Source organism: Thalassophryne amazonica, chromosome 6 (genome assembly GCF_902500255.1).
Source record: "Thalassophryne amazonica chromosome 6, fThaAma1.1, whole genome shotgun sequence".
In the NCBI taxonomy this organism is placed as follows: domain Eukaryota; kingdom Metazoa; phylum Chordata; class Actinopteri; order Batrachoidiformes; family Batrachoididae; genus Thalassophryne; species Thalassophryne amazonica.
In genome coordinates this window covers 52,397,455-52,410,825 of record NC_047108.1, presented here as the reverse complement: position 1 = coordinate 52,410,825, position 13,371 = coordinate 52,397,455, and the positions used below count along the sequence as shown (strand labels likewise).

Below are 13,371 nucleotides of genomic sequence, written 5' to 3'. Positions count from 1 at the left end.
CTTAAACAAAACAGTAATAATACCACACTCATTTTGCACTCATCATAAGCTTAGGATACAGTGCCCTCCAAAAGTATTGAAACACTTCGTATTTCACACATATTTTGTTAGAAAGATTAAAAAAGAAAATAAGATTAGAAAATCAAACCTTCACTGTGCCTTGTGATAGAATCACTACAATGACTGCTCCAAGATGGCGGCCGCATTTCTTGCGCCTCAGCAACCGATGCAGCATCTTCTCCTCTTTATAATGTCTATGTTCATCTACCGTTAATCTACCGTTGGTTCCACTCCTCCAGCAAAGGCAAAGGAGTCGGTATCGGGTTATTTGGTCACATGACTTTTAGTCAGGATTCTGACATTTTGCTGATTGGCTGAGACATACCGCTCTCTGATTGGCTGCAGCCTTTGTTTACAACGTAGCACTGGCACCACAGTCTATGGAGGAATGGAACCAACTTACATTTTCGGCGATTACGCCACAGTTATCAGAGCACTTGAAACAAGTGCTCTGATAACATTAAATCATTTGGTAACCTGGTTGGCTTTAAAAGGCTCTACAAAAATTATTTAATTACTTGTTATAGCATGATGAATTAGGCTTATCGATTTTGTTTTGTTTTTGGGTTTGTTTTTGGTGCACTGTTGTTTGCGTGTTTGTGTTTTGAAATTTTAGTTTATTTTAGTAAATTTTTAGTTTAGTTTAATTTATATTCTGTATTTGTTATCATGGCTATATGCATATTTTATATACATATGAATACTATATATATATATATATATATATATATATATATATATATATATATATATATATATATATATATAATTTTTTTTTTTTTTTTTTTTTTTTTTTTTTGGTCAAAGCGGTAGGCGTTTAAAAGCTTCTGCTTCTGCCTACACCCTTTCGGCACATGGGTATGTTGTTCAGTTGTTTTCTTTATGAGTGTTCCTTGTTATTTTGACATTCAGATGTGTTTTTGTGTATTTTTTTCTAAATGCAACCTTGCACATGTGTACATGCATGGTTGCACCACAGCCCCCCCCCCCCCCCCCAGCTCAGGATCACATGCTGAGCTGCGTGGGAATGTGGCGCCCACTAGATTACATCATGGTGCAGGGACTGACCCCACTGCATGGGTGTGAGAACGAGTGGGGAGATGTTTTTGTTCACAGAAGCTGTCTTCATCGTATTCTTCGTGCACGTCCATGCTGCACATGCACTCTTGCGTCACATGCTTCTCTGTGAGACTCTGCATGATGTGATTTCAACTTTCTTAATGCCAGATGTACGGCCAAGTACCAAATGCTTTCTGGAAATGACCTCAGAAAATGAGTTTGCATATGCATCTTGAAGGATGATTGTTGCATAAATCCGAATGGGAGGAGGTATGACTTTCTCAAAGAAAGTCCAATTTGTCACATGTGGGAACACTTACTATGGAACACACAAAAGTAACAATCTTTTTGCTGCAGCCATCTGTTTAATAATAATAATAATACATTTTATTTAAAAGCACCTTTCAAAACACCCAAGGACACTGTACAGGACAAATTAAAAACAAAGATAAAAAACAGAGAAGCATATATAAAACTGGAAGCTGTAGAGTTGCGGTATGTGAGATCATGTGGTGTGTGTAGTCATGTGATGTACGTGGTCGTGTGGCATGAGTGATCATGAGGATCATGTGATCGTGAGGTGTGTATAGGATTGTCTGAACAGGTGAGTTTTGAGTCTGGATTTGAAGAGGGGAAGGGAATCAGTGTTGCGGAGGTCAGGTGGGAGTGAATTCCAGAGCTGGGGAGCAGAGCGGCTGAATTAGGCTCTCCCCCCCATGGTAACGAGACGGGAGGGGGGGGGAGTGAGCTGGAGAGAGGAGGAGGAGCGTAGAAAGCGAGAGGGAGTAACTATGTGAAGGAGATCGGAGATGTATTGTGAAGCAAGGTTATGGATAGCTTTGTAAGTGGTGATGAGAATTTTGAAATTAATCCGTTGTTTTATTGGGAGCCAGTGGAGTTGTTGGAGAATGGGAGTGATATGGTGAGTGGTGGGTGTCCTGGTGATGATCCGTGCTGCAGAGTTTTGAAGGAGCTGCAGTTTCTGGAGGGATATGTTGGGGAGGCCAAAGAGAAGAGAGTTGCAGTAGTCGATCCGGGGGGGTGACAAGACTGTGGACGAGGATGGCAGTGGTGTAAGGAGTGAGGGAAGGACAGAGACGAGCGATATTGTGGAGGTGGAAATAGGCAGAGCAGGTGATGTTATTGATGTGGGATTGAAAGGAAAGGGTGCTGTCAAGGATGACACCCAGACTCTTGACCTGAGGGGAAGGGAGGACAGTGGAGTCATTTGTAGGGATAGGAAACCTGTTGGATTTGGAAATAGTGGAGGACGTGCCTACAAGGAGGACTTCAGTTTTGGAGCTATTGAGTTTGAGAAAGTTGGAGGAGAACCAGGTGTTGAGTTCCTGTAAACAGAGGGTGAGGGAGGGAGGAGGAAGTGATGAAGAAGGTGTAGTAGAGAGGTAGAGCTGGGTGTCATCCGCGTAACAGTGGAAGTGAATATTGTATTTACGGAAGATGGATCCAAGAGGGAGAATGTAGATAATAAAGAGAAGGGGCCCCAGGACAAAGCCCTGAGGCACACCGGCAGAAACAGGGAAAGGGATAGATTTGTGAGATTTGAGCTGAACAAACTGAGTACGGTTGGAGAGATAGGAAGTGAACCAGGAGAGAGGAGTGTTAGAGATGCCAATAGACTGGAGTCTGTGGAGGAGAGTGCTATGGGAGATGGTGTCAAAAGCTGCTGTAAGATCAAGGAGGATGAGGATGGAGAGTAAACCAGAGTCAGAAGCTATGAGAAGGTCATTGGTGATTTTTAGAAGTGCAGTTTCAGTGCTGTGGAGAGGGTGAAAACCGGATTGAAATTGCTCATAGATATTGTTAGTTGTGAGATGGGAGTGGAGTTGAGAATTGTAGAAACGAAGGGGAGATTGGAAATTGGGCGGAGGTTGTTAAAGTTATTAGGGTCCAAGCCAGGTTTTTTCAGAATGGGAGTTATTGATGCAGTTTTGAAGGATGAGGGGACAGTTCCAGAGGACAGAGAGGAGTGAACAATGTTAGTGAGGAAAGACAGGATTTGATGAGAGCAGTAGGGAGGGGGTCGAGGGGACAGATAGAGCTTTTAGATGTGAGAATTAGATCAGAAATGGCTTGGACAGAGGTGAGGGTAAAGTTAGAAAATGATGTGATAGGGCTTGGAAATGAAAAAGAGGTGTCCACTCCAGACAATGCAGCTCTGGTCATCAGGAATTGGTGGATAGAGGTGACCTTGGAGATGAAGAAAGACATAAGTGAATTACAGAAATCAGGGGAGTGTAGGTGGTTGGGGAGAGAGTCTGGGGGTTTGGTTCGGTTGGAGAGAAGGGAGAATAGAATCATGGAGTTACGGAGGTTGGAGTGGATGAGGCCAGAGTAGTAGGATGTTTTAGCTGAGGAAATAGTGTCCTTGTAGAGATTGATGTGGTTATTGTACATTTCTTTGTGTATTGTGAGTCCAGTTTTCTTGTACAGTCTTTCAAGTTGTCGTCCTTTGGCTTTGAGATGACAGAGAGTGGGAGTGAACCAGGGTGCAGAGCGGGAGAAGGAGACAGATCTGGTTTTGAGAGTAGCATGGGAGTTGAGGAGTGTGAAGGTGGCTATTGTAATGAGTAACCAGGTCGTCAGGTGAGGTGTGAGGATCAGTGGAGGGCAGGCTGTTGATGTCAGATGTGAATTTGTCAATGTTAATATCCTTGATTTTGCGAAATGAGATAGAGCGAGGGAGAAACAGTTTGGATAGGGAGAGGTTAATATTGAAAGTGATGAGCAGGTGGTCCGTGAAGAGGAGTGTATGGGATGTGCAGTCAGTAGGGGTTAATCCAGAGCAGCAAACCAAATCCAAAATGTGTCCTTTGCAGTGGGTGGGGAAGTTGATAAATTGTTGTAATTGTTTGGCTTCTCCAGCTGCAAGGGTCCTCAGGACTGATCATGCCCAAAAAAATGGCCCACGTGGCCAAAATGTCAAAGCTGATGCTCCTTAACAATGCAAGTGATTAGATTAGATAGATTAGAGATTAGAAAGAACTTTATTGATCCCTTGGGAAACCATATAGTAGGATAGGAGTACCAGGACCCTAGAGACATAGATCTTCATACTTCTGCAAAGGTAACAGCATCACCAAGCTCTTCTGTCCAGTGATTCCATGACTGGACAAGCGCCTTCCAGGCATCTCTCAGTCTGAAAGACCAAGCATCCAGAGACATGAATGTCACTGCCATGATTAAGTAAATATCTCTACAAGTTAGCACGTTCACCACTGAGGAAGTCATTGAAAGTCTGGATCTTTGTCTTGTTCAGGGACAATTGTAAAATGAGTCCTTCTCACTCAGCTTCTCTAATGCTACAATCAGGGTTTCCATTGATTCCCCAAGGATCACGGCATCATCTAGTTCACCTAGTCCATAAGGCAGTTCAGCTCATGTACAATATTTACATGTCTGTGCTTCATTTAAGCTATGCATTTAAGCTATGGTGTCTTATACTGTATGTATTGTACTCAGTGTGCAGATGTATGCTGGGATGCAGGTAGTGCAGATTACATGTTAAGGACACAGGACACATTTTCTTATAACTTGCCAATATCATTAGTGGATGTGGATAAAGGAGTCAAGCCGGGGCATTTTTAGAATTTTTTTTTTAATTATAATGATATACCTATATTCTCATGATTTTTGTGAAACATTTGCATCTGATGTGGAAATGATGACAGGATTATGCAGACACTTGATTTTATTCCATTTTTTTGTATGTACTCTACTGACTACGGATCTTTATCATGTTTCAAATTTAAGATGTTACAGTACTTATTGCACTTTACCCAGGTTTCAAAAAGGATGAAAATATCTTCTCTGTATTTACTGTGACATTTTTTGATGAACCCCCTGAATTAAACCTGAAAGTCTACACTGCAATCACAGCCCACACACATTCACAATCAGGTCCATGGGTATTTGGACAGGGACACACAGATTTGTAGTTTTGCTGCGGTCCACCACCACAGTGGAGCTGAAATGATACATTCAAGTTATGCAGGTATGTTGTTAAGTTCAGTTAAGTTATTCAATTATGTTGTATGTTGTTATGTAGACTTTCAACTTTAATTCAAGGGGTTTAACAAAAGCCCTGACTAACAATTTGGGAATTATTATAAAGTCCTTTCAGTTACAGACGTCATAAATAATTAGACAAATAAATATATCTATTATTGTTATTAATCTGTTGTTCCAAATTTGTAGGACATGCAGATGGTTGGTGTGACACATGCAAGTCAGTGAGTATGTTTTGCACTTCATTTGCATCAACCATTAAAAATTAAGAACAGTATGGTCCACCTCAATGGTCAACAGTTTTTTTTTTTTCAATTTCAATTTATTTTCATTTATATAGCGCCAAATCACAACAGAGCTGCCTCAAGGTGCTTCGCACAAGTAAGGTCTAACCTTACTAATCCCCCCTGAGGAAGAAACCTCAAGCAGACCAGACTCAAAGGGTGACCCTCTGCTTGGGCCATGCTACAGACATAAATTACAAAACAATTCACAAAACGAATATACAGGAAATGCTGTTGGTACACAGAACAGGAGGGTCTCCAGCACAAATACCACACCCATCTATGGATGGAGCTGCACCTTAGAGAGAAAAAAAAATCAGGCATCAGGAAGACTAGAAATACAGTATAATTTGCCAGCATTAAACAACAAGAAAAACAGGAAATACTAAGGTGATCACCGGCCACTCGCCCTAAGCTTCACTAAAAGACTCAGAATTTAGGTAAAGTTGTGGTTGCAGCACGCTCCGTTTCCTAATAAAATGAATTAAAAGAGTAAAAAGAGTAGAACTATGGCATGCCAGTATGCTATCCATATGAAAGGGAAAATAAGCGCGTCTTAAATCTGGACTTGAAAGTCTCCACAGAATTTGACTGTTTTATTGATGCAGGGAGATCATTCCACAGAACAGGGGCATGATAAGAGAAAGCTCTGTGACCCACAGACTTCTTATTCACCCAAGTGACACAAAGTAGTCCTGCACCCTGAGAACGCAAAGCCCAGGCTGGTACATAAGGTTTAATTAGGTCAGCTAGGTAGGGAGGTGCCAGTCCATGAATAATTTTATAGACTAGTAGCAGAACCTTAAAATCTGATCTCACTGGGACAGGAAGCCAGTGAAGGGATGCCAAAATGGGTGTAATGTGGTTGAACTTTCTGCTTCGTGTCAAAAGTCTGGCTGCAGCATTTTGAACCAGTTGGAGACCCCTAATGCTGGACTGCTGTAAACCAGAAAATAGAACATTGCAGTAGCCCAAACTAGCAGAGATAAACACATGGATCAGGGTCTCAGCATCAGCCATAGACAGGATGGGAGGAACCTTTGCTATATTTCGCAAGTGGAAGAAAGCAGTCCTCATAATATTTCTAATGTGGCGGTAAAAGGACAATGTAGGATCAAAAATTACCCCAAGGTTCCTCACTTTGTCAGTGTGATGTATGACACACAAGCTGAGGATAAGCGTTAACTGGTCAAATTGATGCCGATGTCTCACTGGACCAAGAACCATCATTTCAGTCTTATCAGAGTTTAAAAGTAGGAAGTTTTTAGACATCCAACTTCTCAATGATGCAAGGCAATCTTCTAAGGATTTTATGTGAATGAGATTGCCATCAGTTATCAGCATGTATAATCAATCAATCAATCAATCAATCAATTTTTTTATATAGCGCCAAATCACAACAAACAGTTGCCCCAAGGCGCTTTATATTGTAAGGCAAGGCCATACAATAATTATGTAAAACCCCAACGGTCAAAATGACCCCCTGTGAGCAAGCACTTGGCTACAGTGGGAAGGAAAAAACTCCCTTTTAACAGGAAGAAACCTCCAGCAGAACCAGGCTCAGGGAGGGGCAGTCTTCTGCTGGGACTGGTTGGGGCTGAGGGAGAGAACCAGGAAAAAGACATGCTGTGGAGGGGAGCAGAGATCAATCACTAATGATTAAATGCAGAGTGGTGCATACAGAGCAAAAAGAGAAAGAAACAGTGCATCATGGGAACCCCCCAGCAGTCTACGTCTATAGCAGCATAACTAAGGGATGGTTCAGGGTCACCTGATCCAGCCCTAACTATAAGCTTTAGCAAAAAGGAAAGTTTTAAGCCTAATCTTAAAAGTAGAGAGGGTGTCTGTCTCCCTGATCTGAATTGGGAGCTGGTTCCACAGGAGAGGAGCCTGAAAGCTGAAGGCTCTGCCTCCCATTCTACTCTTACAAACCCTAGGAACTACAAGTAAGCCTGCAGTCTGAGAGCGAAGCGCTCTATTGGGGTGATATGGTACTACGAGGTCCCTAAGATAAGATGGGACCTGATTATTCAAAACCTTATAAGTAAGAAGAAGAATTTTAAATTCTATTCTAGAATTAACAGGAAGCCAATGAAGAGAGGCCAATATGGGTGAGATATGCTCTCTCCTTCTAGTCCCCGTCAGTACTCTAGCTGCAGCATTTTGAATTAACTGAAAGCTTTTTAGGGAACTTTTAGGACAACCTGATAATAATGAATTACAATAGTCAAGCCTAGAGGAAATAAATGCATGAATTAGTTTTTCAGCATCACTCTGAGACAAGACCTTTCTGATTTTAGAGATATTGCGTAAATGCAAAAAAGCAGTCCTACATATTTGTTTAATAGGCGCATTGAATGACATATCCTGATCAAAAATGACTCCAAGATTTCTCACAGTATTACTAGAGGTCAGGGTAATGCCATCCAGAGTAAGGATCTGGTTAGACACCATGTTTCTAAGATTTGTGGGGCCAAGTACAATAACTTCAGTTTTATCTGAGTTTAAAAGCAGGAAATTAGAGGTCATCCATGTCTTTATGTCTGTAAGACAATCCTGCAGTTTAGCTAATTGGTGTGTGTCCTCTGGCTTCATGGATAGATAAAGCTGGGTATCATCTGCGTAACAATGAAAATTTAAGCAATACCGTCTAATAATACTACCTAAGGGAAGCATGTATAAAGTGAATAAAATTGGTCCTAGCACAGAACCTTGTGGAACTCCATAATTAACTTTAGTCTGTGAAGAAGATTCCCCATTTACATGAACAAATTGTAATCTATTAGACAAATATGATTCAAACCACCGCAGCGCAGTGCCTTTAATACCTATGGCATGCTCTAATCTCTGTAATAAAATTTTATGGTCAACAGTATCAAAAGCAGCACTGAGGTCTAACAGAACAAGCACAGAGATGAGTCCACTGTCCGAGGCCATAAGAAGATCATTTGTAACCTTCACTAATGCTGTTTCTGTACTATGATGAATTCTAAAACCTGACTGAAACTCTTCAAATAGACCATTCCTCTGCAGATGATCAGTTAGCTGTTTTAGAACTACCCTTTCAAGAATTTTTGAGAGAAAAGGAAGGTTGGAGATTGGCCTATAATTAGCTAAGATAGCTGGGTCAAGTGATGGCTTTTTAAGTAATGGTTTAATTACTGCCACCTTAAAAGCCTGTGGTACATAGCCAACTAACAAAGATAGATTGATCATATTTAAGATCGAAGCATTAAATAATGGTAGGGCTTCCTTGAGCAGCCTGGTAGGAATGGGGTCTAATAAACATGTTGATGGTTTGGATGAAGTAACTAATGAAAATAACTCAGACAGAACAATTGGAGAGAAAGAGTCTAACCAAATAACGGCATCACTGAAAGCAGCCAAAGATAACGATACGTCTTTGGGATGGTTATGAGTAATTTTTTCTCTAATAGTTAAAATTTTGTTAGCAAAGAAAGTCATGAAGTCATTACTAGTTAAAGTTAATGGAATACTCGGCTCAATAGAGCTCTGACTCTTTGTCAGCCTGGCTATAGTGCTGAAAAGAAACCTGGGGTTGTTCTTATTTTCTTCAATTAGTGATGAGTAGAAAGATGTCCTAGCTTTACGGAGGGCTTTTTTATAGAGCAACAGACTCTTTTTCCAGGCTAAGTGAAGATCTTCTAAATTAGTGAGACGCCATTTCCTCTCCAACTTACGGGTTATCTGCTTTAAGCTACGAGTTTGTGAGTTATACCACGGAGTCAGGCACTTCTGATTTAAAGCTCTCTTTTTCAGAGGAGCTACAGCATCCAAAGTTGTCTTCAATGAGGATGTAAAACTATTGACGCGATACTCTATCTCACTTACAGAGTTTAGGTAGCTACTCTGCACTGTGTTGGTATATGGCATTAGAGAACATAAAGAAGGAATCATATCCTTAAACCTAGTTACAGCGCTTTCTGAAAGACTTCTAGTGTAATGAAACTTATTCCCCACTGCTGGGTAGTCCATCAGAGTAAATGTAAATGTTATTAAGAAATGATCAGACAGAAGGGAGTTTTCAGGGAATACTGTTAAGTCTTCTATTTCCATACCATAAGTCAGAACAAGATCTAAGATATGATTAAAGTGGTGGGTGGACTCATTTACTTTTTGAGCAAAGCCAATAGAGTCTAATAATAGATTAAATGCAGTGTTGAGGCTGTCATTCTCAGCATCTGTGTGGATGTTAAAATCGCCCACTATAATTATCTTATCTGAGCTAAGCACTAAGTCAGACAAAAGGTCTGAAAATTCACAGAGAAACTCACAGTAACGACCAGGTGGACGATAGATAACAACAAATAAAACTGGTTTTTGGGACTTCCAATTTGGATGGACAAGACTAAGAGTCAAGCTTTCAAATGAATTAAAGCTCTGTCTGGGTTTTTGATTAATTAATAAGCTGGAATGGAAGATTGCTGCTAATTCTCCGCCCCGGCCCGTGCTACGAGCATTCTGACAGTTAGTGTGACTCGGGGGTGTTGACTCATTTAAACTAACATATTCATCCTGCTGTAACCAGGTTTCTGTAAGGCAGAATAAATCAATATGTTGATCAATTATTATATCATTTACCAACAGGGACTTAGAAGAGAGAGATCTAATGTTTAATAGACCACATTTAACTGTTTTAGTCTGTGGTGCAGTTGAAGGTGCTATATTATTTTTTCTTTTTGAATTTTTATGCTTAAATAGATTTTTGCTGATTATTGGTGGTCTAGGAGCAGGCACCGTCTCTACGGGGATGGGGTAATGAGGGGATGGCAGGGGGAGAGAAGCTGCAGAGAGGTGTGTAAGACTACAACTCTGCTTCCTGGTCCCAACCCTGGATAGTCACGGTTTGGAGGATTTAAGAAAATTGGCCAGATTTCTAGAAATGAGAGCTGCTCCATCCAAAGTGGGATGGATGCCGTCTCTCCTAACAAGACCAGGTTTTCCCCAGAAGCTTTGCCAATTATCTATGAAGCCCACCTCATTTTTTGGACACCACTCAGACAGCCAGCAATTCAAGGAGAACATGCGGCTAAACATGTCACTCCCGGTCTGATTGGGGAGGGGCCCAGAGAAAACTACAGAGTCAGACACTGTTTTTGCAAAGTTACACACCGATTTAATGTTAATTTTAGTGACCTCCGATTGGCGTAACCGGGTGTCATTACTGCCAACATGAATTACAATCTTACCAAATTTACGCTTAGCCTTAGCCAGCAGTTTCAAATTTCCTTCAACGTCGCCTGCTCTGGCCCCCGGAAGACAATTGACTATGGTTGCTGGTGTCGCTAACTTCACATTTCTCAAAACAGAGTCGCCAATAACCAGAGTTTGATCCTCGGCGGGTGTGTCGCCGAGTGGGGAAAAATGGTTAGAAATGTGAATGGGTTGGCGGTGTACACGGGGCTTCTGTTTAGAACTATGCATCCTCCTCACAGTCACCCAGTCAGCCTGCTTTCCCGGCTGCTCGGGATCTGCCAGGGGGTAACTAACGGCGGCTAAGCTACCTTGGTCCGCACCGACTACAGGGGCCTGGCTAGCTGTAGAATTTTCCACGGTGCGGAGCCGAGTCTCCAATTCGCCCAGCCTGGCCTCCAAAGCTATGAATAAGCTACACTTATTACAATTACCGTTACTGCTAAAGGAGGCTGAGGAATAACTAAACATTTCATACCCAGAGCAGAAAAGTGCGGGAGAGACAGGAGAAGCCGCCATGCTAAATCGACTAAGAGCTAGTAGCTACGCTAAGCTAGCAGATTCCTAAAAACACGCAAAGTGAATAATGTGTAAATAATTTAGAGGTGATTCAGCAGAAGGAGTGCTTTAGTTAAGGCACGTAAAGATTACACTGGGAAACAAATCGTAATCTAGGTAACTAGATCAATCTAACTGCGCAGATTGAACAGCTAACAGATACAGAAAAACACCGCTATGCTCCGGAACAGGAAGTGATACAATACCGCAGTGAGAGCCAACCACCAGTAGAGGCAGTCAAGAGCAGTTCAGACTGCCTCTACTGAGTATCATCAGCATAGCAGTGTAAGGTAATCCCAAAATGTCGCAATTTTTGCCCATGGGGTGATATATAAAGGGAGAAAAGCAGGGGGCCTAAGACGGACCCCTGTGGAACCCCAAATTTCATGTCCCTAAGGTTAGAGGTAGTTACTGTACAAAACACAGTGAGAACGACTGGTCAAGTATGACGTCAACCATGCAAGGGCACTCCCAGTAATCCAAAAATGATTTTCCAGCCTATCAAGTAGAATATGAAGATCCACTGTATCAAATGCAGCACTGAGATCTAACAGCACAAGAACCATAGTGGTGTCCGAATCCATTGCAAGCAGAAGATCATTCATCACTTTAGTGAGAGCCGTCTCTGTGGAATGATATTTTCTAAAGGAAGACTGCAGTGACTCAAAGAGATTATTCTCAGTAAGACAGTCTACGAGCTGCCGTGACACCACTTTTTCCAGAATTTTAGAGTAAAATGATTGAGTTGATATCGGCCGATAGTTTGTCAATACACTAGGGTCAAGATTAGGTTTCTTAAGTAATGGTTTCTTAAGTAATTTCTTAATCACTGCAGATTTGAAACATTTAGGAACCGATCTAGAAGTTAAAGAAAGATTAATAATTTCCAGCACAGTCGGCCCAAGAGTGGGCCACAGGTCCTTAAAGTTTTGTTGGTATACGAGGTCTCTTAGATAATAAACCGACCCTTTTAATTTTTTTTTTTAACTATATGGATTTGAATGACATGCGATTACATCAATCATGCTTGAACCCTTGTGCGCATGCGTGAGTTTTTTCACGCGTGTCGGTGACGTCATTTCCCTGTGGGCAGGCCTTGAGTGAGATGTGGTCCAGCCCTCTCGGCTGAATTCCTTTGTTTCACACGCTGCTCGAGACGGCGCGCGTTGCTTTATCAAAAATGTTTCTGGACCTGTGAGGAATATCCGAGTGGACACTATTCGAGAAATTAAGCTGGTTTTCTGTGAAAAGTTTAACGGCTGATGAGAGATTATGGGGTGTTTCTGTCGGTGTAAGGACTTTCCACGGAGCGGGACGTCCTGCAGCGCTTCCAGGCGCTGTCGTCGGCCTGTTTCGAGCTGAAAACATCCTAATTTAAGGCTTAATTCACCCAGGACATCGTGAGAGAACAGAGAAGATTCAGAAGAGGCCGGCATGAGGAATTTATGCGGACATTCCACTGTTTAAGGACATTTTTTTAATGAAAGACGTACGCGCAAATTCGCCGAGTCGTTTCCGTGACGACTCAGCAAATCTGTGTGCGCCGCGACAGGAAAAACACCTCCGTGTTGAAAACCATTTGTAGAATTCAGGCGGCTTTTAATGGCTTTCAACAAGTGAGTAACTGAGAAATTGTTTAACAGCTTGGGCATGTTCCAACTTGCCCGTTAAGATTTCCAACGGAGGTGTTTTTCCTGCCGCGACCCCCCGCGGTCGGGTCCAGCCCGACATGCGACTCTGCCCGCACGTTCTTTCATTACAAAATGACCGTTAACAATGGAATGTCCGAATAAACTCCTCATGCCGACTTCTTCTGAAAGTTCTCTGAATCACCTGACAAAAGAAACATAATGCTTTAAATTCCTGGGGAAGTTGAATTAATACTTTTGTGAATATTGTGACCACTCTACATGTGCCATGCATGTAAGGTAAGGTGCAGCTATGTCAGATGGCCTTTGAGTTGTACCTTACATGCAAAAAGTAAGACAGATCCCTGGCACTACGTTTTAAAGTTAGTGAAAAGTGAGTTTTTTTTCTGTTGTAAGGTTGCAGTGTGTGTTATTGATTGCAATATGTTTTCATATTTTTTGTGTTATTACTTAATGTGTCATCAGCATCTACACTCACTTTATTAAGTACAATTAGGTTCAATTTCTTGTTAACACAAATA

At 41.7% G+C, this 13,371-nt stretch overlaps 1 protein-coding gene across 4 annotated transcripts in view; it reads left to right on the top strand.

Annotated features, from left to right (window-relative positions):
- The window catches only part of tns2a (tensin 2a), a 198,640-nt gene that overhangs the window by 1,544 nt on the left and 183,725 nt on the right, over positions 1 to 13,371 (top strand). The window lies entirely within an intron of this gene.